Raw genomic sequence first — 26,742 nt, forward strand, 5'->3', positions numbered from 1 at the left:
TGTATAAAATGTCTGCCCAGAAACATGAATTTAAAGTTTAGGCCTTATTATTAGAAATATTAAATTAAAATGAAATGGAAGATTGTTACTTTACAGGCACCTTAACTGGCTGGCTATTTCTGTTGAGAAGCACAATTAATTTAAAATACAGTTATTGTTGTTATCTTTATGAAAGACAATTTGAGGAATTTATTTTATTATAGAAAATTTTAAAATCCCTTTAGCTCTTTGTTCCTTTCAGGGAGATCCTTCCAAACAGAATACCTATCAGGAATTTTTTTAAACTTTGATTATTATATTACTATTATAATCATACTTCAGAAAGAATCAGAACTCCTTGAAGAAATGGCTGAATCAAGGCAATGAAAGTAAAAGATGAGCTTGGAACTTAATTGTGCCATAAAGTAAGGAAGTGCTCAAGATGGTGAAATAACAAAAAGACAGGGACAGCTTCAAGGGACTCTCAGTGACCAAGTCAGGGATAATATGAACATCAAAAAACTAATGATCACAATAAAATAGGAATGTTTGAGTTCACACTGATAGAAATAAATGACTAAATAAATGAGGGAGAAGGGAAAGCTCTTTCTCACAAAAGAATGCTAACTAATTAATCAATAGAGAAGCATAATTGACTTAGAAAATCATATTTTGCAAACATTATTTTAATAACTTTCAAGGTAAAGATTGTCAAGTATTATTGACACATGCTAATACCAGCGAGTGAAATTTGAGAAGTAACAAGATGTTTACATAGTTTCAAATATATTCCCACAAAATGCTTATTCATTACAAAAAGAAGATAATTCTAAGATGAAGAAGACTGGCAGCCTATACTTTAGCCAATCGATCAAGTTACCATCACCAATAAAAGGACAAAGGGACATGCGACCCCCAATATGATATACAGAGAAGGACATGTATCCCTTTGGTGGTATTCCTGTGAAAGATACATACCTGTGTCTAATCACATAGAAACATCAGAGAAACCCACACTGAGGCACATTCTTCACGAGAGTCAAGTTCTCGAACACCAAAAAAAAGACCGAGAAATCATTCCTGGTTGAAGGATTCTAAAGAGAAGTGACAACTAACTACAATGGCCCATTGTGAACTGAGTCCTGTTGTAAAGGACATAACTGAGACAACTGATAAAACCTGAACGGAGGTGAAACTTGAACAGATGGTAGTCATCTGTGTTAACTTCTGAAAATTTTTCTGACAGTTAATTTTTTTTTTAATGTAGGAAAGTATTCTTGATTGGGGGGGAGTGACAAACACACCAGCATATTTTGGGGGTGAGAAGGTATATTTGGCAACTTGTTTAGGAAAGTCAGAATAAAAAGTTCAGGAAAAAAAAAAGATAAAGAAAGAGAAGGTGAGAATAGAGAAAGCAAAGCCTATAAAATGTTAACTCCTTTACCCTTATATGAGTGAAAGGCAAACAGGTTTTTTGTACAGTTCTTTTCACTGAGGACTTCACTAACTTCTAAGTTTTCAAAATAAAAAGCTAAGAAATTTAACTGATTATTCCTTACAAGAAGTACATCTGAACTAAACGCCTGTCAATAGTTAATCCTTCAATGTAATAAGGAATATTGGCATTATTACGAAACGGGTTTCGTCCCAACCAATGGGAACCACAAATGGCCTATTACTAGGCAGAAGCTTGGACCGCAAAAACCAGGAAGGTTCAGCACTGACCGTCGGGAGTCGGGCTGCTCTGTGTAAGGGCCATCCAAAAGGTATTCGCCAGCATGCCTAATAAACTTGGGGAGGAAATTAGATCACTGAGGCGTCCGGCCGCTCTGGTCAGCTGGTCTATCACCCACCTTCCCTGAGGTTTACAACGCGGTTCTAGCCCGCCCCCGCGAACGTCATTTCACAGACGCACCTCAGCTCCCACGCCCCCACCCGGTTCACCCCAGGACTGGCGTCCCCGCCGGGAGAGCCCATTTTTCCAAAAGTTCGCATTGAGAGAGGGCCCGCAGCTCTGCAGGGTCAGCAGGTCCTACGTACGAGCCCAGCCTCTCCCCGCAACCCTCTTCGCCCTCTGCGCTAGCTGGGACCCCCACCTACTGCATACCCCAACCCACGACCTTAACCCAAGCCGCGGTCTAAGGACCAGCTGTCTTGGACTGCGGTGCGACTGAACAGTCAGACCCAATATCCAGAGGAGGCTCCAGGCTCCGCGATGTAAGCCGCCCGTTACTAGGCAGGATCCTGTCTCTCAGCAACGCAGGGGCGGGATATTGACAGTCTGCGGCAGTCAGAGAGAGATAGACAGCAAGCTGAGCCAATGGCTGCTTACGTCACCGGATGTGGCTGCCCGCCTGTTACTAAGCAGAAACTAAGCCAAATTAAAATTTTTTGTTTGCTCTCCTAAGCCCAGCGGGATTCCAATGTTCCCCGGCCTTATCCACTCACTGTTGATTTGAGCGGTGCATCTGCCTCAAGCCAGCCTCATTCAGGAACTGGTTTATCCTTTGAGTCCTGAACCTGGCACAAATGCCAAGACTTTATCTTTGCAGATGAGGGGGCAAGCAGCAGTTATCAAGGGGCGCTATCTAGACAACTCATAGAAACACTTAAAAATATATTTTTATTTGTTTCTGCCTTAATTTTACTTTTAATATATTTTGGGCAAGGTAGTGCTACATTCCAGTGGATCCAAATTTAAAGTCTGGGCCTGTGGGGCCTGTGATCAGTGTTTTGTAAGATCAGAGATGATGGTCTGAAAGCTAAGTGAATGAGAAGCTGAAGGGTTTGTAATGTATTTCTGTGGGCTGAGATGTGAGATTTATTATGTCAGGTCAGGGGTGGATCTAGTAAGTGCTGAAGTACTTCTGCTTAATGTTTGGGACTGGTTTGTGTGTGATGCAGGGTGTAAAGGTGTCTGTGCTATGAGATACGTTTGCTCAATGACCTTGAGTCTTTAATGTCAGTGATGCGTGTTCTGCTAAGTCACTGGTGCATGGTCTGCTGAGTCAGTGATGTGGGATCTAGGGTAAATTTTGGGGAACTGTAAGGTCACTAATGGAAGACCACCTCCCAACCTGTTCCTCTCTTTCCCACCTGCTTCCCTGAGAAGAAAAACCTATTCATCACTCAAAGATCACAAAAGCCATCTTTTATGTGAAGATTAGTTGATGAAGATATTCAGAGTAATGTAACATTCTGCTAATGTCTTTCAATTTTAAATACTCCAGACGTACTAAATTTTACTTTTTATTGAGATATATAGGCAGAAAAGTGCACAATATGAAAAATCACTTAACCAACCCCATTGTGGTGGTTTAAAGCTGTTATGAACCCCAGAAAAGGCCACCTGTGGGTGCAGACCTGTTGTAGGTGGGAACTTTTGATTAGGTTATTAGAGTTGATATGTGACCCACCCCATTCAAGGTGGGTCTTAATCCTACCTTTATAAGAGGATAAAGGACACACAGAAAAAGCCTAGAGAGCTCAGAGAAGCAAGCCCGAGAAGCTGAGAGACAAGAACATACCCACAGAAGCTGAGAGAGGAAGCCACTGAAGCAGAAGCTGAAAGCAGTGAAACCCAGGAGAAAAGGATAAGCAGATGCTGGCCATGTGCCTTCCCGTGTGACACAGGTGTCCCAGAAGTCAGCAGCCTGTTTTCAGAGACCAGTATCATCCTTTTAATGCCTTGAATTGAACATTTTCATGGCCTGAGAACTGTAAATTTTAAGTTAGTAAATCCCTATTGTAAAAGCCAATGCATTTCTGGTATATTGTATTCTGGCAGCTTTAGTAAACCAAAACACCAATTTAAGCCCATTTAACCAACACACAGATAAAGAAATGTTACCAGAAACCCTCATGCTGTTTTCCAGTCTTTATCCCTCCCAGGAGTAACCACTGCCTGATTCCTCACATTCAAATTAGTTCTACCTGTTCCTGAGCTTCATATAAATGGAATTGTACAGTATAACTCTTGGTAAGAGTTTTCTTCAACTTAACATTAAATCATGAAATTTATCCATAATGTTGCGTTTGGTTGTAGATCATTTATTCATATTGCTGAATAGTATTCTTTTGTGTGTACCTGTCATTATTTTTTCATTCTACTGTTGATGGAGCCTGCATTTGACTATTACATATAGGAAGTGAACCTAGAGAAAATTAAACCTTAACATTAGAGACAAATGAATCCTAAAGTCCAGCAAATGCAAACACATAACTAGAAGGATTGGATTTACTTAGAAAAGATCTAGCATTGGATAAATTACCACCCTCAAAGGTGGATTTGAGAATTGAGGCTAAAAATAGAAGAAGCAGCTAAAGAATCTCCAAACGGAACAGTTAGATATACGGATCTCCTTCCAACCTGCATAGGACAGTGAGAATCTGTCCCTTACTCCACCCCAGCCTTGCACAAGATGGGAAAGACAAGAAAGAGGCTGTGAACTTGTAGTTACAGGCATGGGTGTGATGGTTGTGAGAAGCCCACTGGAAACAGGAGCCCCAGTGAAAGCCTGTAGACTAAGCCTCACCTCTCCTTGCCCCTTCTCAGCTCCAGTTTGCTGGTAGGCAGGTTTACCACACCCAGGTAGGAGTCTGGAAAATGCTTCTGTGGAGATCTGGAGCTACCCAAGGCAAAGGTGCTAGATCCACATGTGTTTTCACCTAGTGAACCCCAGAGGAGCACTGAGGGACACAGGCCCACCCAGGCACACAGAGCTCCACTCAGCTGTTTTCTCCCAAAGAGCAGGCTATGAAAGGATGGCCAGGACCACCAGATACTTGAGGAGAGCCTCTGGCATGAAAGGAGGAGAATAAAACACTCACTAAAGAGAGGGAAGGAAGGAAACATGCACAGACATCTGCAAATCCCCAGGTTTCTGCAGAATAGATCCTAGATTTAACCTCTTAATTCCATTGCCACTGCTGCCCCTCACTCCTCCCTATATCCCCATCCCAGTGCAGCAATCAACATCCTTATCTTAGAGTCCCTGCTTTACACCACATCACAGTCACTGTTCTCTTAAATTACAGTTAAACCCTTTACCCTGGTGACAGCACCTTCTGTCATCTTTGTATACTCACTTTCTATGGTCATCATTCTCTCACTGTATTTAAGCTACACTGGTCTCTGTCAGATCTTCAAACATGCCACTCTCACACACACTTCATGGCCATCACCTTTTCTGTCCCTTCTCCCTGTAGTGTTTGTCCCCATATTTCCTCACTTCTCAGATGTTCTACCTCGGAGGGTATTCCAAGCTCCCATTTCCCATACGCATTGCTCCTGCCCTTCCTGAACATTCTTCTCCAGTACTTTCATATCACCAAATACCTTCTGTTTTCTATTTAATTTTCTTGTTTGTTTTCTGCCCCCCTACCTAAAATATCAGTTCCATGAGAACTGGGACATTCTTTCTAGTTTTCATCGTTGTATCCCCATACCCAAGCTCAGTTTTCTTACTCTATTTCAAGGAGAAATCATTTACTTTCGTATGATTTTTTTTGTCCTTTATCATGTTTGGATCCCACCCACTTTCTTAAAGTGTCACTTCACTGCTTTCCTTCCACCACCATTAATAATCCCCCAGTTAGTGCTCATTGGCTATTGAGGGAATGCCATTTGGGACTAAAACAACTAATTCTGGGTACACCAGCTATTTCTGTGGAAGAAAACCCCCTTGCTGCTTCTTCAGCTTTCTTGTGAGTCTGTTAGCTGGTGAGTGAGAGGCATGAGGGATGAGATGTAGAGGTTTGCTCAAATTGTGCAAGGGGGATTTCTTCATGACCAGAAAATTGTCAGTGCAGAGAGAGAGAAAATTCTCATGGCAGAGAAAGGAAGTCATCTTCAGGCATAATTATTTTATTGCACTTCACTTTGCCACACTTTGCGGATACTGTGTGGCTATTTTTTTATATACCAATGGAAGGTTTAGGGCAATCCTGTATCGAGCATGTCTGTTAGCACCATTCTTCCAACAGCGTGTGTTCATTTCATGTCTCTGGGTCACATTTTGGTAATTCTCACAATAATTCAAACTTTTTCCCTATTATTATATCTGTGATGGTAATCAGTGATCTTTGATGTTATTATTTAAATTGTTTTGGGGTGCCATGAACTGCACTTGTATAAGATGGCAAACTTAATTGATAAATATTGTGTGTGTTCTGTCTGCTCAACCAACAAGCTGTTCCCTGTTTTTCTCCCTCTCTTTTGACCTCCCTATTCCCTGAGACACAATATTGAAATTAGGCACATGAATAGCCCTACAATGGCCTCTGCGTGTTCAAGTAAAAGGAAGAGCTTTTACATCTCTCACTTTAAATCAAAAGCTGGAAATGATTAAGCTTAGTGAGGAAGGCATGTTGAAAGCTGAAACAGGTCAAAAAATTAGGCCTCTTGCACCAAACAATAAGCCAAGTTGTAAATGCAAAGAAAAAGTTCCTGAAGAGAATTAAAAGTGCTACTACAGCAAGTATATAAATGATAAGAAAGCAAAACAGCCTTATTGCTGACATGGAGAAAGTTTTAGTGGCCTGGATAGAAGATCAAAACAGCCATAGCACGCCCATAAACCAAAGTCTAATCCAGAGCTAGGTCCCAACTCTCTTCAATTTGCTAAAGGCTGAGAGAGGTGAGCAAGCTGCAGAAGAAAAGTTTGAAGTTAGCAGGAGTTGGTTCTTGAGGTAAGGAAAAAAGCCATTTCCATAACAAAAGTGCAAGGTGAAGCAATAAGTGGTGTTGTATAGGGTACAGCAAGTTATCATTAAGATTTAACTAAGGTAATTGATGAAGGTGACTAAACTAAACAATAGATTTTCAAAGTAGATAAAACAGCCTTCTATTGGAAGAAGATGCCAACTAGGATTTTCATAACTAGAAAGAAATCAACACTTGGCTTCAAAGCTTCAAAGGGCAGGTTGACACTCTTGTTAGGGACTAATGCAGCCAGTGGCTTTGAGTTGAAGCCAGTGATCACTTACCATTCCAAAAACCATAGGGTCCTTAAGAATTATTCTAAATCTACTCTGCCTGGTTTATTGTATATTTTAAGTCCACTGTTGAGACCTGCTGCTCAGAAAAAATATTCCTTTCAAAATATTACTGCTCACTCACAATTCATTTGGTCACCCAGGAGCTCAGATGGAGATGTATAACGAACAAAATGTTGTTTTCATGTCTGCTAACACAGCCTCCATTCTGTAGCCTAAGGATGAAGAAGTCATTTTGGCTTTCAAATCTTATTATATAAGAAATACATTTTGTAAAAAGGTTATAGCTGCCACAGTTAGTGATTCTTTTGATGAATCTATGCAATATCAATTGAAAATCTTCTGGAAAAGATTCACCATTCTAAATATCATTAAGAACATTTGTGATTGATGGGAGGAGTACAAAATGTCAACAATAAGAGGAGTTTAGAAGAAGTTGATTTCAACCCTCATGGATGACCTTGATGGGTTCAAGACTTCAGTGGAGGAAGTAACTGCAGATGTGGAAATAATAGAACTAGGGGGGTATCCATTATGGTGGATTAGGAGCAACAGAGCAAAATTCTCCTCTTTGTAAAACACTAGATAAAAGAGAGAAAGTGCCCCAGAATAGCAGTTCCAGGGTTCCACTGGATGGGCAGGGACTTATATATCCATAGTGATTGAGCACTTGGAGAAACTGAGAGACTGCATTCAGAGTCATGTAAGTTTTTGTGCCAGAGAGCCACTGGGGAAATGGCAGCTGGGAGTCATGCTGCTGTGGGGAGAAACCAAGAGACTGTGTTCAGAGGTGGGTTAAAGTAAGATCAGGAAAGTGGACAGGGAGTTGGCAGTGGGGACTGCAGTTGATTGCAGTGGGGAGTGCCTTCCATGACCCAGGCACCCACCTCAGAATCTGGGATGAATGATAGCCCTTTGCACACCCACAGCTAAAAGCCCCCAAGCCAGGGATGAGCCACTGCAGCAGGTAGATGATCATGGAAGTGGGTAGTTTCCATGCCCCATGCAGCCATCTTTGCAGCAGGCTGGGAGACACCCCTTCACAATGCCATGTGGACAGCTTCCTTAAGTGAATTCCAGATTCAGCTGGCTTCTGACAGCACAACTCCTCCTCCACAGAAGCCCATGGGGTACATAGCATAGAGGCAGGGGTGCTGCATGGAAGTGCCAGGAGCCCTATACCAAGCCTAGGGACTTGTGGGCCCATGGCAGAGAGGGACTGTCAGGAATCTGAGCTGAAGGGTTAGATACAAGCTGCAGCCCCAGGGTATTCCATCCACAGCCCTGGGAACAGCAGGAAGTACTGGGTCTTAAAGCCCTATTCCCTGCCAAACTGCACAGGACACACCCACCATCCACAGGACTGGTGGTTCCCAATGCATAAATGAAGTTGGGGAGAACTGGATTGAGGGAAAGAGGTGGCTCAGGAGTGCCAACTGCTACTAGGTCAGGGAAAGTGCACTGCACCATGCTGTAGCTCTGTCAAATTATAGATAATTGTTTAAATAAGTCTGCATGTTCTAAAAGAACCCTATCAAGATAAGCAAATGCCAAGAGGTGAAAAACAACAAAAAATTATAAAGCATAAGAAGAAACCAGAAGATATGGATAACCCAAATACCCAAATTAGAAAACGAGGGGAGACCCGGAATTTGGAGGAATTAAAGAAGTAATCACAAACACAAATACCATTGCTCAGGATGTAAAGGGCATCAAGAAGACCCTAGAAGAGCATAAAGAAGAATGTGCAAGAGTAAATTAAACAAAAAAAAATAGAGGATCTTATGGAAACAAAAGAAACTGATCAAATTAAAAAGATTCTTGATACACATAGCACCAGACAAGAGGAAGCAGAGGAACAAATAAATGAACTTGAAGAAAGTAGGTTGGAAAGTGAAAGCACAAAAGAATGAATGGTGAAAAAATAAAAAAAGAATTGAAATGGATCTCAGGTATATGATGGATGGCATGAAGTGCACAAATATAAGAATCATCTGTGTTCCAGAAGGGAAGAGAAGGTTAAAGGACTAGGAAAGACTTTCCAAAGACATTGTTAGGGAAAACTTCCAACCCTTCTAAATGGCATAAATACATAAATCATAGATGCCCAATGAACTCCAAATGGAAGAAATCCAAATTAATCATCTCCAAGACATATTCTGATCATATTGTCAAATCCTGAAGAGAAGGAGCAAGTTCTGAATACAGCAAGAGAGAAGCAATTAACCACTTACAACAGAAATAACATAAGTCTAAGTAGTGACTCCTCAGTAGCCACCATGGAAACAAGAAGGTAGCGGTATGACATATTTAAAATTTTGAAAGAGAAAAATTTCCAACTAAGAATTCTTTATCCAGCAAAGCTCTTCTGCAAATTTGAGGGAGAATTTAAAATCTTCACAGACAAACAAATGCTGAGAGAATTTGCTAACAAAATACTTCCCCTACGAGAATACTAAAGGGAGCCCAATTGTCTGAGAAAAAAAGAAAGGATAGAGAGGTCAGGAGAAGGGCATGGTACTAAAGAGTTTTAGTAAGGGCACATTAAAGGAAATAAAGAGGAAGTGGGAAAAATATATCTGACAAAAACCAAAGGATATGATGGCTGATTCAAGAGCTGCCTTCATAGTAATAACATTGAATGTGAATAGATAAACTCCCCAATTAAAAGATATAGATTGGCAGAATGGAATTAAAAATATTAACCATCAATATATTGCTTACAAGAGACTCATTTTAGACCCAGAGACACAGAGAAATTGAAAGTTAAAGGATGGAAAATAATATTCCATGCAAGCTTCAGCCAAAAGAAAGCAGGAGTAGCAATATTAATCTCAGATAAAATAGACCTTAAATGCAAGGATGTCATAAGAGACAAAGAAGGACACCATACAGTAATAAAAGGGGCAATTCAACAAGAAGAAATAACAATCATAAATGTCTATGCATCCAATCAAGGTGCCCCCAAAGTACATGAGATAAACATTGGCAACACTGAAGGAAGCAATAGTCATTTCTACAATAATTGTGGGAGACTTCAATACATCACTCTTTCCTATAGATTGATCAACCAGAGGACTAATAAGGAAATTGAAAACCTAAACAATGTGATAAATGAATTTGACTTAACAGACATATGTAGAGCATTACATTCTAAATCACCAGAATACACATTCTTCTCTAGTGCCCACAGAACTTTCTCCAGAATAGACCATATGCTGGACCATAAAACAAGCCTCAATAAATTTTAAATGAAATTATTCAAAGCACATTCTCTGATCACAGTGTAAAACAACTAGAAGTCAATAACTGTTCTAGTTTGCTAATGCTGCTGGAATGCAAAACACCAGAAATGGATTGGCTTTTACAAAGGGGGTTTATTTGGTTACAAAGTTACAGTCTTAAGGCCATAAAGTGTCCAAGGTAAGTCATCAACAATTGGGTACCTTCACTGGAGGATAGCCAATGGTGTCCGAAAAACCTCTGTTAGCTGGGAAGGCATGTGGCTGGTGTCTGTTCCAAATTTCTGGTTTCAAAATGGCTTTCTCCCAGGATGTTCCTCTCTAGACTGCAGTTCCTCAAAAATGTCACTCTTACTTGCACTTGGAATTTTTGTCCTCTCTCAGCTTCTCCAGAGCAAGAGTCTGCTTTCAACGGCCGTCTTCAAAATGTCTCTCATCTGCAGCTCCTATGCTTTCTTCAAAGTCTCCCTCTTGGCTGTAGCTCCTCTTCAAAATGTCACTCACAGCTGCACTGAGTTCCCTCTGCCCATCAGCTCATTTATATGGCTCCACTGATTGAATTTAGACCCACCCTGAATGGGTGGGATTACACCTCCATGGAAATTATCCATTCAGAGTCATCACTCACAGCTGGGTGGGGCGCATTCCAAAGAAACACCCAAAGAATTGCAATCTAATCAACACTGATAATGTCTGCCCACACAAGATTACATCAAAGATAATGGTGTTTGGGGGACATAATACATTCAAACCAGCACAATAACCATCAAAGATTTATAACATTCACAAATATCTGGAGGTTAAACAACACACTCTGAAACAATCAGTGGATTAAAGAAGAAAAAGCAAGAGAAATTACTAGATATCTGGAGACCAATGAAAATGAGAGCACAACATATCAAAACTTATGGGATGCAGGGAATGTGGTATTGAGGGGGGAAATTATAGCTCTAAATGCATACATTAAAAAGGAAGAAAGAGCTAAAACCAAAGAACTAATGGAACAACTGAGGAAGCCAGAAAATGAACAGCAAACTAATCCTAGACCAAGCAGAAGAAAGGACATAACAAGGGTTAAAACAGAAATAAATAAGATAGAGAACAAAAAAAGAATAGAATAAATAAAATCAAAAGTTTGTTCTTTGAGAAGATCAACAAGATTGACAGGCCCTTAGCTTGACTGACAAATCCAAAAGAGAGAAGACCCAAATAAACAAAAAAATAAATGAGAGAGGGGATATTACTGAAGATCCCAAAGAAACTTAAAAAATCATGAAAAGATAATATGAACAACTATACACCAAAAACTAGAAAATGTAGAGGAAATGGATAATTTCCTGGAAACACATGAGCAACCTAGACTGTCCTGAGAAGAAACAGAAGACATCAACCAACCAATCATAAGCAAAGAGATCCAATCAGTCATCAAAACTTCCCACAAATGAACGCCCAGGGCCAAATGGCTTCACAGGGGAATTCTACCACACTTTCCAAAAAGAACTGACACCAATCTTACTTAAATTCTTTCAAAAATTTGAAGAAAATGGAACACTACCTACCTCATTTTATGAAACTAACATCACTCTAATACCAAAACCAGAAAAAGTTTCTACAAGAAAGGAAAAATACAGGCCAATCTCCCTCATTAATATGGATGCAAAAATTCTCAAGAAAATACTTTCAAATTGAATTCAAAGACACATTTAAAAAGTCATGCAACATGGCCAAGTGGGGTCCATTCCACGCATGCAAGGATGGTTCAACATAAGAAAATAAAAAATGTTTGTAAATAGTATAGGGGTTCCCCAGAAAGTTCCTAAAGAGTTTAAAGCTAAAAATCAATTAGCTGCAGAATTTAAATCATCCTTATTCTGGTGGGTCACCATCAATAAAAATGTCAATCATCAGCTAAAATTTATCAACTATACCAGGAATGTCATTAAAAAATAGCAGAACAGTTAGATGCCACTAGCCGAATGGCATGGGAAAACAGAATGGCCCTAGACATAACGCTAGCTGAAAAAGGAGGCATCTGTGCTATAGTTGGGGGAAATTGTTGCACATTCATCCCCAATAATACTGCACCTAATGGAACTATCACCAAAGCCCTACAAGGCTTAACAGCCTTATTTCAAAAACTAGAAAAGAATTCTAGCATTAACAACCCACTCATAGAATGGTTGGAAAATTGGTTCGAGAAATGGAAAGGAATTGCAACATCTATTTTAATTTTCCTTGTCATTCCAGCCAAAATGTTTATAACAGATGGGTGCTACATAATCCCGTGTGCTCAAAGGCTAGTTCAAAAACCCATCAAAACCACTAGAATCAAAAATTAAAAAAAAGATCCCTATGATAAAAAATGTGAAAAAGCCCTTAGCAAATTTGAGAATCTAAAATGTGAAAACTAAAAGTGTTTAAAAAGAAAGAGGAGGGAATCTGTAAGAAAGGAATAAGTTTCGTTTTCACATAGAGACAGCATGGAATAAGGGAAATGGAGGGAAAACCAGTTTAAACAAGCCCCAGACAAAGAGAAGAGAGAATCTGCCTGATGTAAAGAGACATGAGGTAGTATCAGAGGCGGGAACTCACAGCAAAAAAAATAAAAATTTGGGGGGGGATTGGCTAATCAGTTCAAAATGTTAATAATGAGCTAGTTGGTTCTCTGGGATTGGCTGTACAAATTAAAATCTCAAAAGATGAATTAGTTAGTGTTCTCGGATAGGCTGTAACCTCTGTAGTACCCAGTCAATGGGGAAACAGGGGAGGGACTTGCGAATTAGGAGTAGGAGATTTAAACATCGCCATTCTCTTCCTCGGGCGCGCCAGCCTTCCTTCCATGTGTTTGGCTGGACGCCCTATCTTGCAAGATAGTAAATAAATTCTTTTCTCCTCCAGAAAAAAAAAAAAAAAAAAAAAAAAAAAAAAAAAAAAAGTCATGCAACATGGCCAAGTGGGGTCCATTCCACGCATGCAAGGATGGTTCAACATAAGAAAATCAATGTAATACAACATATTAACAAATAAAAAGGGAAAAATCAAATGATCGTCTCAAAAGATGCTGAAAAAGCATTTGACAAAATCCAGCATCCTTTTACATACACATTTTTTATTGATTGTTCACATACCATACAACTATAAAAGATCCAAAGTGTATAATCAATTGCCCATGTTACCATCATACAGCTGTGCATCCAACACAATTAATTACTTTTTTCAAGTTTTAGAACACTTTCATTACTCCAGAAAAGAAATAAAAACAAGAAAAGGAAACTCAAATCCTCCCATACCTGTAACACACCCCCTTCCATTATTGATTCATAGGTTTGGTATAGTACATTTGTTACTGTTGATGAAAAAATGTTAAAATACTACTACCTGTAGTATACAGTATGCAATAGGTATATATATTTTTCCTATATGCCTCTCTATTATTAACTTCTAGTTATAGTGTCACACATTTGTTCTTGTTTGTGAGAGATTTCTAATATTGGTGTAGTTAATCATGGACATTGCCCACCACAGGATTCACTGTTTTGTACATTCCCATCTTTTAACTTCCACCTTTCCTTCTGGTGACATACATGACTCTGAGCTTACCCTTTCCACCACCTTCACACACCTTTCAGCACTGTTATTCTCACAACATGCTACCATCACCCCTGTCCATTTCCATATGTTGAAGTTCACCCTAGTTCAACATTCTGCTCATAAAAAGCAACCACTCCCCATTATTTAGCCTCATTCTATATCCTGGTAACTTATATTTCATGTCTATGAGTTTATGCATTATAATTAGTTCATATCAGTGAGACCCCACAATATTTGCCTTTATGTGTCTGTATTATTTCACTCATTATAGTGCCCTCAAGGTTTCTTCATCAACCCATTTCTTTTATCATGGTTTTGTTCACACACCATACATTCTGTCCTAAGTAAACAATCATTGCTTCTCTGTATAGTCATGTATTTATGTATTCAGCACCACTGCTGAATACTATCTATATAAAGACATCTCCATTTCTCCCATAAAGAAAGAGGAAGAATCAAAGAAGGCAGAGAGACAAAAGAAAAAGAAAAGAGAAATGGAGAGAGAAAAAAATAACAAAAAACAAAACTTGACATCTAGACAGCAACAAAAGGAAAGATTGCAACAAAAGGAAAGATACCTAAGGTAGAACAAAGAGTCAGACAACATCACCAATGCCAGGAGTCCCATATCCTTCCCCTATTCCCGCCCCTATATGCATTTAGCTTTGGTATATTGCCTTTGTTATATTAAAGGAAGCATAATACAATGTTTCTGTTAATTATAGTCTCTAGTTTGCATTGATTGTATTTTCCTCCCAAACCCACCTTATTTTTAATACCTTGCAATGTTGACATTCTTTGTTCTACCTCTTGTAAAAACACATTTGTATCTTTTAGTACAGTCATTGAGCACCCTAGGTTTCCCTGAGTTACACAGTCACAGTCTTTATCCTTTGTCTTTTGTTCTGGTGTCCCACATGGTCCCAACCTTCCTCTTTCAACCATACTCACACTCATCTTTGTTCAGTGTATTTACATTGCTGTGCTACTGTCTCCCAAAATTGTGTAACAAACCTCCCACTCCTGTCTTTTCCTTTCTGTCTGCAGTGCTTCCTTTAGTGTTTCCTGTAGAGCAGGTTTCTTGTTCCCAAGCTCTGTCATTTTCTGTTTGTCAGAGAAAATTTTAAGCTCTTCCTCATATTTGAAGGATAGTTTTACTGGATATAGGATTCTTGATTGTTGGTTTTTCTCTTTCAGTATCCTAAATATATCACCCCACTTCCTTCTTGCCTCCATGGTTTCTTTTGACAAATCCACACAGTCTTATTAAGCTTCCTTTGTATGTGATGGACTGCTTTTCTCTTGCTGCTTTCAGGATTCCTTTTTTATCTTTGACATTTGATAATCTGATTATTGAGTGTCTTGGCATAGGCCTATTCAGATCTATTCTGTTTGGGGTACACTGAGCTTCTTGGATCCATAATTTTGTGTCTTTCATAAGAGATGGGAAATTTTCATTGGTTATTTCCTCTATTATTGCTTCTGCCCCCTTTTTCTTCTCTTCTTCTTCTGGGACATAAATGACATGTACATTCTTGCTTTTTGTTCTGTCCTTAAGTTCCTGAAGATGTTGCTCATATTTTTCCATTCTTTTCTCTATCTGTTCTTTTGTGTGTAGGCTTTCAGGTGCCTTGTTCTCCAGTTCCTGAATGTTTTCTCCTACTTTTTAAGATCTGCCATTGTATGTTTCCATTGTGTCTTTCAACTCTTGTGTTGGGTCTTTCATTTCCATAGATTCTGCCAGTTGGTTTTTTTAAAATTTCAATTCTATCTTATGTATGCCCAGTGTTTTCATTATATGGTTCATCTCTTTCACCATATCTTCCCTAAACTTTTTGAATTGACTTATTATTAGTTGTTTAAATTCCTGAATCTCAGTTGAAGTGTAAGTTTGTTCCTTTGGCTGGGCCATAACTTCATTTTTCTTAATGTAGGTTGTAGTTTTCTGCTGTCTAGGCATGGTTTCCTTGGTTACCCCAATCAGTCTTTACCAGACCAGAATGAGCTCAGGTCCCAGAAGGAAGAAATATTCAGTGTCCAGTTTATCTGAGGGTGTGTCTTAGAAAATTAATACACCCTATGATGCCTCAGCTCACTGTGCTTTTCTGCCCAGAAGGTCATGCCTGTCAGCCTATAACTCTAGCCTGGTGTAAGGAGATGTGACCCATGGCTGTTTTCCCCCAGAGTCTGGGGACTGGTTCTGAATGGAAGGTGGGTAGTAGAGCTGTGCTCCACTCCCTTCCTCTTAGGGACGATAACCCCCCTAGGGAGAGGTCATTAGCATTTGAATAGACTCTGCTCTGTGCAATCTCCACCCTTGCCTGGGTCAGAGTGCTAGGAACTGAAAATGACTGAAGCTTTCTCCACTGAGCTGAAACAGGAACAGAAAGCCCCCTTCAGGGCCAGTCTGCAGCCACCCTTCAGCTCTACAAGGTTGGCCATCACCCAAAGCCTCTGTCTGCTTGTAGGGGATTCATAGCTCATAGCAAGCAGTCCATGCTTGTTAATCAAAACCCCAGTTGGAGCTCAGCTGAGGTATATTTGCTTGCTGGGAGAGAGCTTCTCTCTAGCACCATTAGGCTTTGTAGCTTGGGCTTGTGGAAGGGGGCTCCTGACTTGGATCTGAAGTTTTTACTTACAGATTTTATGCTGCAATCTCAGGCACTCCTCCCAATTCCGGTTGGTGTATGATGAGTGGATGGTCATGTTTGTCCCCCTGCAGTTATTCCAGATTATTTACTAGTTGTTCCTCATTGTTTATTAGTTGTTTCAGGGGGACCAACTAGCTTCCACTCCCCTCTATGTGGCCATCTTAGATCCTTCCCAGCATCCTTTTTTCAATAAAAACAATTCAAAAAGTAGAAATTGAAGGAAGCTTCCTCAACATGAAAAAGGGTATATATGTAAAACCCACAGCCCAGCATGGTACTCAATGGTGAGTGACTGAAAGCCTTCCATTAAAGTTCAGGAATGAGACAAGGATGCCAACTTTCACAACTGTTATTCAACATTGTGCTAGAAGTGCTAGCCAGAGAAATCTGTCAAGAGAAAGAAGTAAAAGGCATCCAAATTGGAAGAGAAGAAGTAAAACTTTCATTATTTGCAGATGATATGATCTTATATTTGGAAAACCCTGAGAAATCAATGAGACAGCTACTTGAGCTAATAAATTTAGCAAATTACTGGGATACAAGATTAATGCATGTAAGTTAGTAATGTGTACACTAGAAATGACCTACCTAAAGTCATTCAAGAAAAAGATTCCACTCTCAATAGCAACTGAAAAAATCAAGTACCTAGGAATAAACTTCACCAAGGATGTAAAAGATCTATACATAGAAAATTACATAACTTTACTAAAAGAAATAGAAGGGGACCTAAAAAGATGGAAAAATATTCTGTGTTCTTGGATAGGAAGGCTAAATGTCATTAAGATGTCAATTCTACCCAAACTAATCTTCAGATTCAATGCCATTCCAATCAAAATTCCAACAACCTACTTTGAAGACTTGGAGAAACTTGTTATCAAATTTCTTTGGAAGATAAAGATGCCTACAATTTGCTAAAAAAGCATTCTGAAAAAAGAAAAATGAAGTGTGAGGACTTACACTTTCTGACTTTGAAGCTTATTATAAAGCCACAGTGGTCAAAACAGCATGGTACTGACACAAAGATAGACTTATTGATCAATGGAATTGAATTGAGAATTCAGAGCTACACCCCCAGATCTGTGGTTGACTTATCTTTGATAAGGCCCCCAAAGCCACTGAACTGGGACATAACAGTCTCTTCAGCAAAAGGGGCCAGGAAAGCTGGATATCCATATCCAAAGGAATGAATGAGAACCCCTACCTCACACCCTACATAAAAATTAACTCAAAGTGAATTAAGGACCTCAATGTGAAGACTACTGTAAAACTCCTAGAAGATAATGTAGGCAAACATCTTCAAGACCTTGTATTAGGAGGTCACTTCTTAGACCTTACAGCCAAAGCACAAGCAGCAAAACAAAAAAAATAGATAAATGGGAGCTCCTCAAAAAGATGTCTTTTGTACCTCAAAGCAATTTGTCAAAAAGGTGAAGAGGTAGCCAACTCAATGGGAAAAATATTTGGAAACCATGTATCTGACAAAAGACTGATACCTTGCATATATAAAAAAATCCTATTACTCAATGACAATAGTACAAGCAGCCCAATTATAAAATGGGCAAAAGATATGAAAAGACATTTCTCTGAAGAGGAAATACAAATAGCTAAAAAACACATGAAAACATGTTCTTCTTCACTAGCTATTAGGGAGATGCAAGTTAAGACCACAATGATATGTCATCTCACACCAATTAGAATGGCTGCCATTAAACAAACAGGAAACTACAAATGCTGGAGAGGATGTGGAGAAATTGGTACTATTACTCATTGCTGGTGGGATTGTATAATGGTACAATCACTCTGGAGGACAGTCTGGCAGTTCCTTAGAAAACTAGATATTGAGTTACCCTTCGATCCAGCAATTTCACTTCTTGGTGTATACCCAGAAAATTTGAAAGCAGTGACATAAACAGATATTTGCACACTGATGTTCACAGTGGCATTATCACAATTGTCAAGAAATGGAAACAATCCAAATGTCTTTCAACAGATGAGTGGATAAACAAAATGTGGTATATACACATGATGGAATGCTATGCAGCAGTAAGAAGGAACAAGGTTGTGAAACATACAACATGGATGAATCTCGAAGACATAATGCTGAGTGAAATAAGCCAGACTCAAAAAGAGAGATATTGTATGTGAACTGTGAAAAGTGCAAAATAAATAATTCATATTGTAGAATGCAGGGGGCCTAGAGATAGAGAGCAACTAGTGATAGGGAATGATAATCTAATAACATATAAGCTAATGAGGGTAATTGTAATGTTATGGGAATGCTCAGGAATGATTATGGTTGCTTAATTTTCTTGGGTATGGTAGGAACATGTTAGAAGCAATGTAGTTATTTTAGGTTATTTTTCTTATTCCTTTTCTTGTTATGGTTTGTGAATTTTCTTGGGGTATAGTAGGGACATGTTGGAAGCAACGCAGCTATTTTAGGTTGTTTTTCTTGTTCCTTTGTTTCATTTTGTTGAATTTTATTTTTTGATGAAGTAAAAAAAGCTATTGCATTTAAAAATCAGTTTTAATGTAGTTATTTGAGGTTATTTGTTTTTCTTATTCCTTTGTTTTTTTTTTTTTTTTTTTTTTTTTTTGGTTTAAATTTTGTTTATTGTGTTTCTTATTTTTTTAATAAATAAAGTTTAAAAAAGCATGAGTACTAGAATTAAAAGCCTAAAGATGTGACTGATTTGCTACAATCTAATGCTAAAACCTTAATGGATAAGGATTTGCTTCTTATGGATGAGGAAATAAAGTGGTTTCTTGAGAAAGAACATAGTCCTTGTGAAGGTGCTGTGAACATTGTTGATATGATAACAAAGGATTTAGACTAGTACATAAATTTAGTTGATAAAGCAGTGGCAGATTCTGAGAGGATTGTCTCCAATTTTTAAAGAGGATCTACTGTAGGTAAAATGCTATCAAACTGCATCACATGAAAAACTTGCATGAAAGGAAGAGTCCATCATTTTGGCAAACTTCACTGTTTTCATATTTTAAGAAATTGCCACAGCCACCCCAACCCACCCTGATCAGTTATCATCCATTGACATTGAAGCAAGACCCTTCCCCAGCAAAAAGATTATGACTTGCTGAAGGCTTAGATTATGGTTAACATTTTGTAGCAATAAAGTAAGTTTTAATTAAAGCATGTACATGTTTAGACATAATGCATTGCACATTTGATAGACTACAGTATAGTGTAAACATAACTTTTATATGCACTGGGAAACCACCAAATTCATGTGACTCACTTTATTTTAATTGCTTTATTGCAGTGATCTGGAACTGAACCTGCAATATCTCCAAGGTATGCCTGTATATGTGAATTTAGCAATGTTATTTTTAACCTTTCTTATGTTAGTATATAAATATTAAATGATAAATTTCTTTCTAAGAATACAATTTAACTACAGCCTAAAAGATTATATATATATACATATATTCAAAATGTTTTAACTAATACATACTTAGTTTAAAAAGTAAAACTGCCTTTACTTTGGAGTTGTGACTATTGGGAATTCAACTCTGGCAGAAGAATATTCATGCTGATCTTTAATGTTTCCTATGGCTAAACAATATATGTTTTAAAATTACAATATATTTATAATATATAGATAGAATTATAAAATATAAATAGTTCACTTACAAGATTAATATATAAATAATACTTACAAAACATTGTCTTGGGAAATGTAATTTGATCAAGTTTCAATATGAGTAAATATTTAAATAGTAGCAGATTCCTTCACTCCTGAGAGGTAATGCAAACTTTCTTTGAAAAGAAAATAATCCTTCATTTACTGGTGTTTTCCTAGAAGTTGATACTCTGTTCATCTGAAAGGAGAAATTAACCATGGAGGAGCTCACTTTTGTGACCAGGACAAGAAGTTGGAGGAACTAGAGTTCATGGAGTGGATCACATTGATTCCACTCACCCCAATGACCCTCAGATGGAAGTTGGGGTGGGTGAATGCAGTCTGACTGTGTTCAGGAAGACTGAATGGAGGGGGGGGATAGCACTGCTTTTACACTTAGACCCACTCCTGGGGGTGGGGCCATCAGGGGTTTGGAAAACCACATGTTTGGAAAATTGCCCTGTGCTGAGGTGGTTCTCATGACCCCTTCTAGGGACTTCAGTACATTTAGCATCTCCATTATCACCTCTTCTAGTTTGGAGGATTTGGGTCTCTCTTCCTTTAGTATTTGGACCTGTTGACGTTAATTTCTCCAACACCATCTTTTTCATTATCTTCACCTTTTTGTAGGTGTCTATAAGGCTGGGTATATATATATTTTTTACTCATCAAGGAATGTATAACCCAGTGGAAGAAGATTAAGTATATGGAAGTAATTATACAAAGTCGAATAAAACTGTGCGACAGAAGTACAAAGTATAAGAGATTTAAAAGGAGGGAATCCAGGGTAGCTTTGTAATTAAAACTGCTATTTTCAGAAACAAGGTATTATTTAATGCATCATTAGGTTGATGCTGATTGTGATAGCATCCACACTTATCTTCCCTGGATAATTACTATTCACTTTTTAAAAAAGGATAGATATTTTTACTTATTTCTATTTTCCATTCACATTTCTTTTTCAGATCACACCACATACATTTTATTTCCTAAAATATACAGTTATTTTGCAACTGCTTTATTCTATATGTTTTCAAGTACAGTCTTTAAAGTGTGTTAAATCATAATTACAGTGCATGAGCCTACACATCCATTCTTTTTTTAAATGCAATTTTATTAAGACATATTTACACACCATATAATCCATCCAAAGTATATAATCAATGGCTTCCAGTATCATCATATACAACCAATTTTAGAACATATTCATTACTCAAAAAAAAAAAAAAAAGAAAAAGTAAAAGAAAATAACCAAGACATTCTATACTCCTTATCCAAGCATTGGTATTTTTAGACTCTCTCTAATCAGGCTTCTAAATATGACACCATATCTGCAAAACCCTGTGAGTAGACAAATTTTGTCAAGGAATTGACAAAGTCAAGTCTAAGCAACAATAAGGGAACCCCTAGTAAATTTATGACAGATGGCCATACCACTCTCTCACTGGCAGCTGTGTTGGGCAGCAGCTTGATCATCATCTCTCACAGCTTCCCAAGGATCAGCCCAAAGTCAAGATCCAGAGAGAGTCACAGCCTTTTCATAGCAGCTGGCAGCCTGAGCAGGCCATCAGTTCAAGGGTTGATGCGGGTGGTGGGGAGACTTGTAAAATAAAATGTCCTTGTCTCCATTACTTTCTAATGGTCATTCTTTATCTTTTCTAATTGTTTTTTAATTGATGTAAAATTAAAACACCGAGGAATGTGCCAATCTTAACTGAATGTCAATTTTTAAATCTTTTCACTCCCCCACACCCCACATACCCCACAGTATCCAACAACCCAATCTGGATATGAATCATTTCCATTAATCCAGAAGAGAACTACAATACCTTTCAATCAATATCCATAGCCCTTCCATATGCAACCTCTATTCTGATTTTCATGACCACTCATCAGTTGTGCCACTTCTTGTAATTCATAAAAATTAAATAAATCCTAATGCACTCCTTGGTGCCTGCCTCTTTAACTGAAAATTATGTTTTGAGATTTGCCAATGTTGTGTGAGTCACGGGTTCTCTCTTCTTTTATCATTGATTTCATTGACATTGATTGACAGTGTCAAAAATGTTTATTTTTCTCTTGGTGGACTTTTGGGTTGCTTCAAGTTTGGGGAATTATGAATAAAGATATGAATATCCATGTACAAATCCTTTATATCAACACACATTTTCATTTCCCCTGTGCAAACACCTGGGAGTAGAAAAGATTAATTGCATGGCTAGTGTATTAGGGTTCTCAGGGAAATAGCCAACAGCAGACATCTGTAAATATGAGATTATATAAAAGTGTCTTATTACTGTGGGGATGCAAGAGTCCATATTCCATAGGGCAAGATTCACAAGTCCAAGTTCCATAGGGCAGGCCACAAGCTGGCAACTCTGATGAAGGTCCTCAGTGAACTCCCCAGGAGATGCTGGCTAGCTGGCTGACGAAGAAGTGAATGTTCTCTCTTCTCCCTTAAAAGTTACCACAGGATAATATCTCTACTGAGAAATCTGATAATGAGGATGCTGACTCCTTCTGTCTATGCTGCTCTCATATACCACCTGATGTTTTCTGTTCTGATAGTGAAGAACCAGTTATTCCTTCTGATATAGAAGCGTATTTAACAGAACTTTTACCTGAAAACACTCAAGTACATTTTCCAAATGATAAAAAGTGTAAAGGTATTACCATAATAATTGAGACAGATGATTCATATAGGTCAAGCCCTATGTTGGAAGATTATACTGAAGGAGAAGCTAAACAGTTACAAATGCTGTGAATATTTTCAAGAAAGCAGAAAGCCCTTCTCAACCTTCTTAGATATAGATAACATGTAATCATCTTGTCCTCTGTGAAAATAGGATTGGCTGCAGGTATTACTTTTTTAAGTCACATGTAATGTAGCAAGGTTGAATACAGTCCTAATCAAATGTATGTTTATTAACATGATGTAATGACTAAAATAATCACAGAATAAAATAAGAAAACTATATTAACAAGTTAAAAACAAGTCATAGTAATCCCTTTTCTAATTTTTAGACTTTATATAAAGTTAAAATATGTTACATTGCTCTTACAGAAGTCATAGCTTAATTAGTAAAAATATTATCAGTAGAGTTTTACAGACATTCAAAGCTAAGTCTCAGATAATGTTGATACCCTTCTTTGATCTTGAACCACTTGTGGATCAAGACATTTCACTTCAGGAGTCAATCATGTTCACAATGCATCATTTAATATAAAAATAGTATGACTTAATTAAAGGTACTTAAATCAAAATGCTATAAATTTTCTGTAACTCAGACAAGGGGGAGCTCTCTGATCTCATGTCAAGCTGCATCTGGAGGAGTGGGGGCTCCTAGGCTTGGTAATGTATCAATTAATTTTTACATTATAAACTTGTTCCTTTTACCTCAAGTGCTCTTTTAGTAAAAATGTGTTGAAGTTGAATTCTTGTTTTGAGTGCTCTTTACTTTTAAATTATTACCTACACTCATGTACATACACTCTTTTGTTTTAAAATTCAGTGTTATTGGAATATATTCACATACCATACAATCATCCATGGTATACAATCAACTGTTCACAGTATGATCATATTGTTATGCATTCATCACCACAATCTATTTCTGAACATTTTCCCTACATCAGAAAGAATCAGAATAAGAGTAAAAAAATAAAAGTAAAAAAAGAACACCTAAACCAACCCCCCTATCCCACTCTATTTGTCATTTAGTTTTTATCCCCATTTTTCTACTCATCCATCCATACACTAGATAAAGGGAGTGTGATCTACAAGGTTTTCACAATTACACTGTCACCCCTTGTTATCTACATTATTATATGATCATTTTCAGGAGTCCAGTCTACTGGGTTGGAGTTTGGTAGTTTCGGGTATTTACTTCTAGCTATTCCAATACATTAAAACTTAAGAGGTGTTATCTATATAGTACATAAGAATGTCCACCAGAGTGACCTCTCGACTCCATTTGAAATCTCTCAGCCACTGAAACTATTTCATCTCATTTTGCATCCCGCTTATATTCTCAATCCCATGATGCTGGGTCCAGATTCATCCCCAGGAGTCATATCCTGTGGTGCCAGGGAGATTGACACCTCGGGAGTCAGGTCCCATGTAGGGGGGAGGGCAGTGGGTTCACCTTCCAAGGTGGCTCAGTTAGAGAATGCACCTACACTCTTAATTGAGTGGGATGTTACTTGATGAAGCCCAAAGTCACTGAATCATGACCTGATAAGGCTCAGGCCTTTTTTTAACAGAGATCATAGGTTTGAGGCATAAAGAGATGAACCCTGGACAAAGTCTTCAACTGATTGGATTCTCTCATTGCAGAAGACACTCCCTTAGTTGATCATAGATGTAGTCAGCCACAGATGCAATCAATTGATTGATGATTTTCATTTATTAACCAGCCACAAAATGTCTTTGCAGTAATGGTTAGGCCAATGTTATCTTCACCAGACAGTGGACACCATCACCTGGCCAAGTTGACACATGAACCTAACCACAGCAGGTGTATGCAAAATTCTTTTTAAAAAACAACTATTGAGATATAATTTACATGACATAAAATTTGCTGGCTTTAAATATACAATTTTCTTTGTAAATGTACAAAGTTGTGCAATCATCACCACATTCTAATTTTAGAACATTTCCTTTATCCCCAAATTTTCCTCCTTTAACTTACTCCATCAGATGCATTTGACACAGTCAGTCCCACCTCCTTGAGATGCTTCCATCAGTTACTTTCTGGTTCACTATACTCACCTGTTTGTTATTTTCAGACTTCTCTGCCCTTTCCTTCTCTGTCTCTGCTGGGTTCTCCAAAACCTCTCAGCTTAAGTGTTTCCTCAGGACTTGGTCCTTGTACTACTTTCCTTCTTCAGCACCATGCTCCCTCCTTGAAAAACCATCTCTACTGGAATTATTTATCCACCTCAATCCTGTCCATGCATCCTATACATACACAACTGCTTCCTGACACCTCCATGTGGATGCCTAAGTTGCCAACAGGCAACTCTAGGTTCCTTCCAGGAACCGGCTCACCTTCCATCTCCCATTTTCCACATACAGGTACTTCATCTGATAGGTGTTCAGGTGGCAGCTTTTCTACCTTTCTTGACTTCTCTCATTTCCTCCATGACACATCCATCCCAGTTGCATATCCTATGCTATATCATCAGAATAAGTCCACATCTGTTCACTTCTCTTTCTTCCTTGGTCAGCAGCACCAGTGACAGGATAACTATGATTCCTCCTCCTTCTGCTCACCCCTATATTTTCATGTAAAAAGGACTAGTTTGCTGTGTTTGCAAGGTTCTACATATTGTGCATCAAATAAAATATATTGTTCACAATAATCAAATATTGTATATCTTCGCTTATAATTTCTCTGCTTATTCTACCAATTGGTGAAAGAGTTGTAAAAAGTCTTGAATTCTGGCACATTGCAGATCTGTTACTTTTCAAAATCCACAGTTCTATTAGGTGTGAAAACATTTCAAACTACTATATTTTCCTGGGAATTTAAATCTTTTTATCATTAAGAAATGACACTAAATTTCTGGTATTTTTCCTTAGTGTCTATTTTATTTGATATTTACATAGTGAAATAATTTCTGCTACTTTTAAAATATACTGTTTTCCACTGTTACTTTCAAGTTTGTGGTATGTCTTAGATGAGTTTCCTCAAAACCATATATGTATGTGATATATATGTATGTATACATATATACACACACACACACATACACTTGATAATTTTGATAAAGAGGAATATTCATCTTCACTAGAATTACTGTTAAATTGCATGTGAATCTGCCTTCTTTTCATGTGCTCTCTGTTCTATATATTTTTCCCTCCTGATTGCTTTCTTTGGGATTGGTTAGTTTTTCTTATATTATTTAGATGAGATGTACTATTTTCATATTCTTTTGGAAACTTCCTAGGTAATTGCAACAGTTTTGTTGCCTTATCAAATCTGAAGTTAATTATTCCTAATTGAATTCCCAAATAATGTATTTTAAAACACTTTAGATCCATTTACCCATCATATCATATATAATATTTTATGGTGTATTTTAATACTTTATAGATGTTCTCTCTCACAGATATCATTATTTTATCCATTCAACATTACTTTCAATTTATGACTGAATAATCATCATTGCTCTTCAATCCATCCTGAATCTTGAACCTTATATCTAAGATAATTTTCTTTCTTCTGGGAGAATATCCTTTCACATTTCTTATAAAATTGGTTGCTGCTAGCATCCTTTTTTGGTTTTTATCAGTCTGGAAAAGTGCTTATTTCACCTCAGCTGTAAGGACTTCTTTTTCAGTATAGAATTCTATTTTGGCTGTTATGTTATAATAGCAATGTGAGCATCTCAAGCCATTACCTCCTGTCTTCCATTGTTGGTGCTATTCATCAATTCTTCAGCTATTACTCCTTTAGTGGTTTATATCATTATTTTCTAGCTATTTTTAGAATTTTTAAGTTATATAATTATATGCTTATGTAAGCATTTATTTTGACTTATTTCCTCTTGATTTTGTAGGGCTTCTTGAGTCTATAAATCAATGTCTTGTCAATTTTGGACAATTTTTAGACTTGTTCTCTTCAAATATTGTTTCTG

At 37.8% G+C, this 26,742-nt stretch overlaps 1 pseudogene; it reads right to left on the reverse strand.

Annotated features, from left to right (window-relative positions):
- Positions 1-2,117: 2,117 nt before the first annotated feature.
- The window catches only part of LOC119505238, a 58,687-nt pseudogene continuing 34,062 nt past the window's right edge, over positions 2,118-26,742 (reverse strand).

The sequence above is a fragment of the Choloepus didactylus genome, chromosome 10 (assembly GCF_015220235.1).
Source record: "Choloepus didactylus isolate mChoDid1 chromosome 10, mChoDid1.pri, whole genome shotgun sequence".
Lineage (NCBI taxonomy): Eukaryota > Metazoa > Chordata > Mammalia > Pilosa > Megalonychidae > Choloepus > Choloepus didactylus.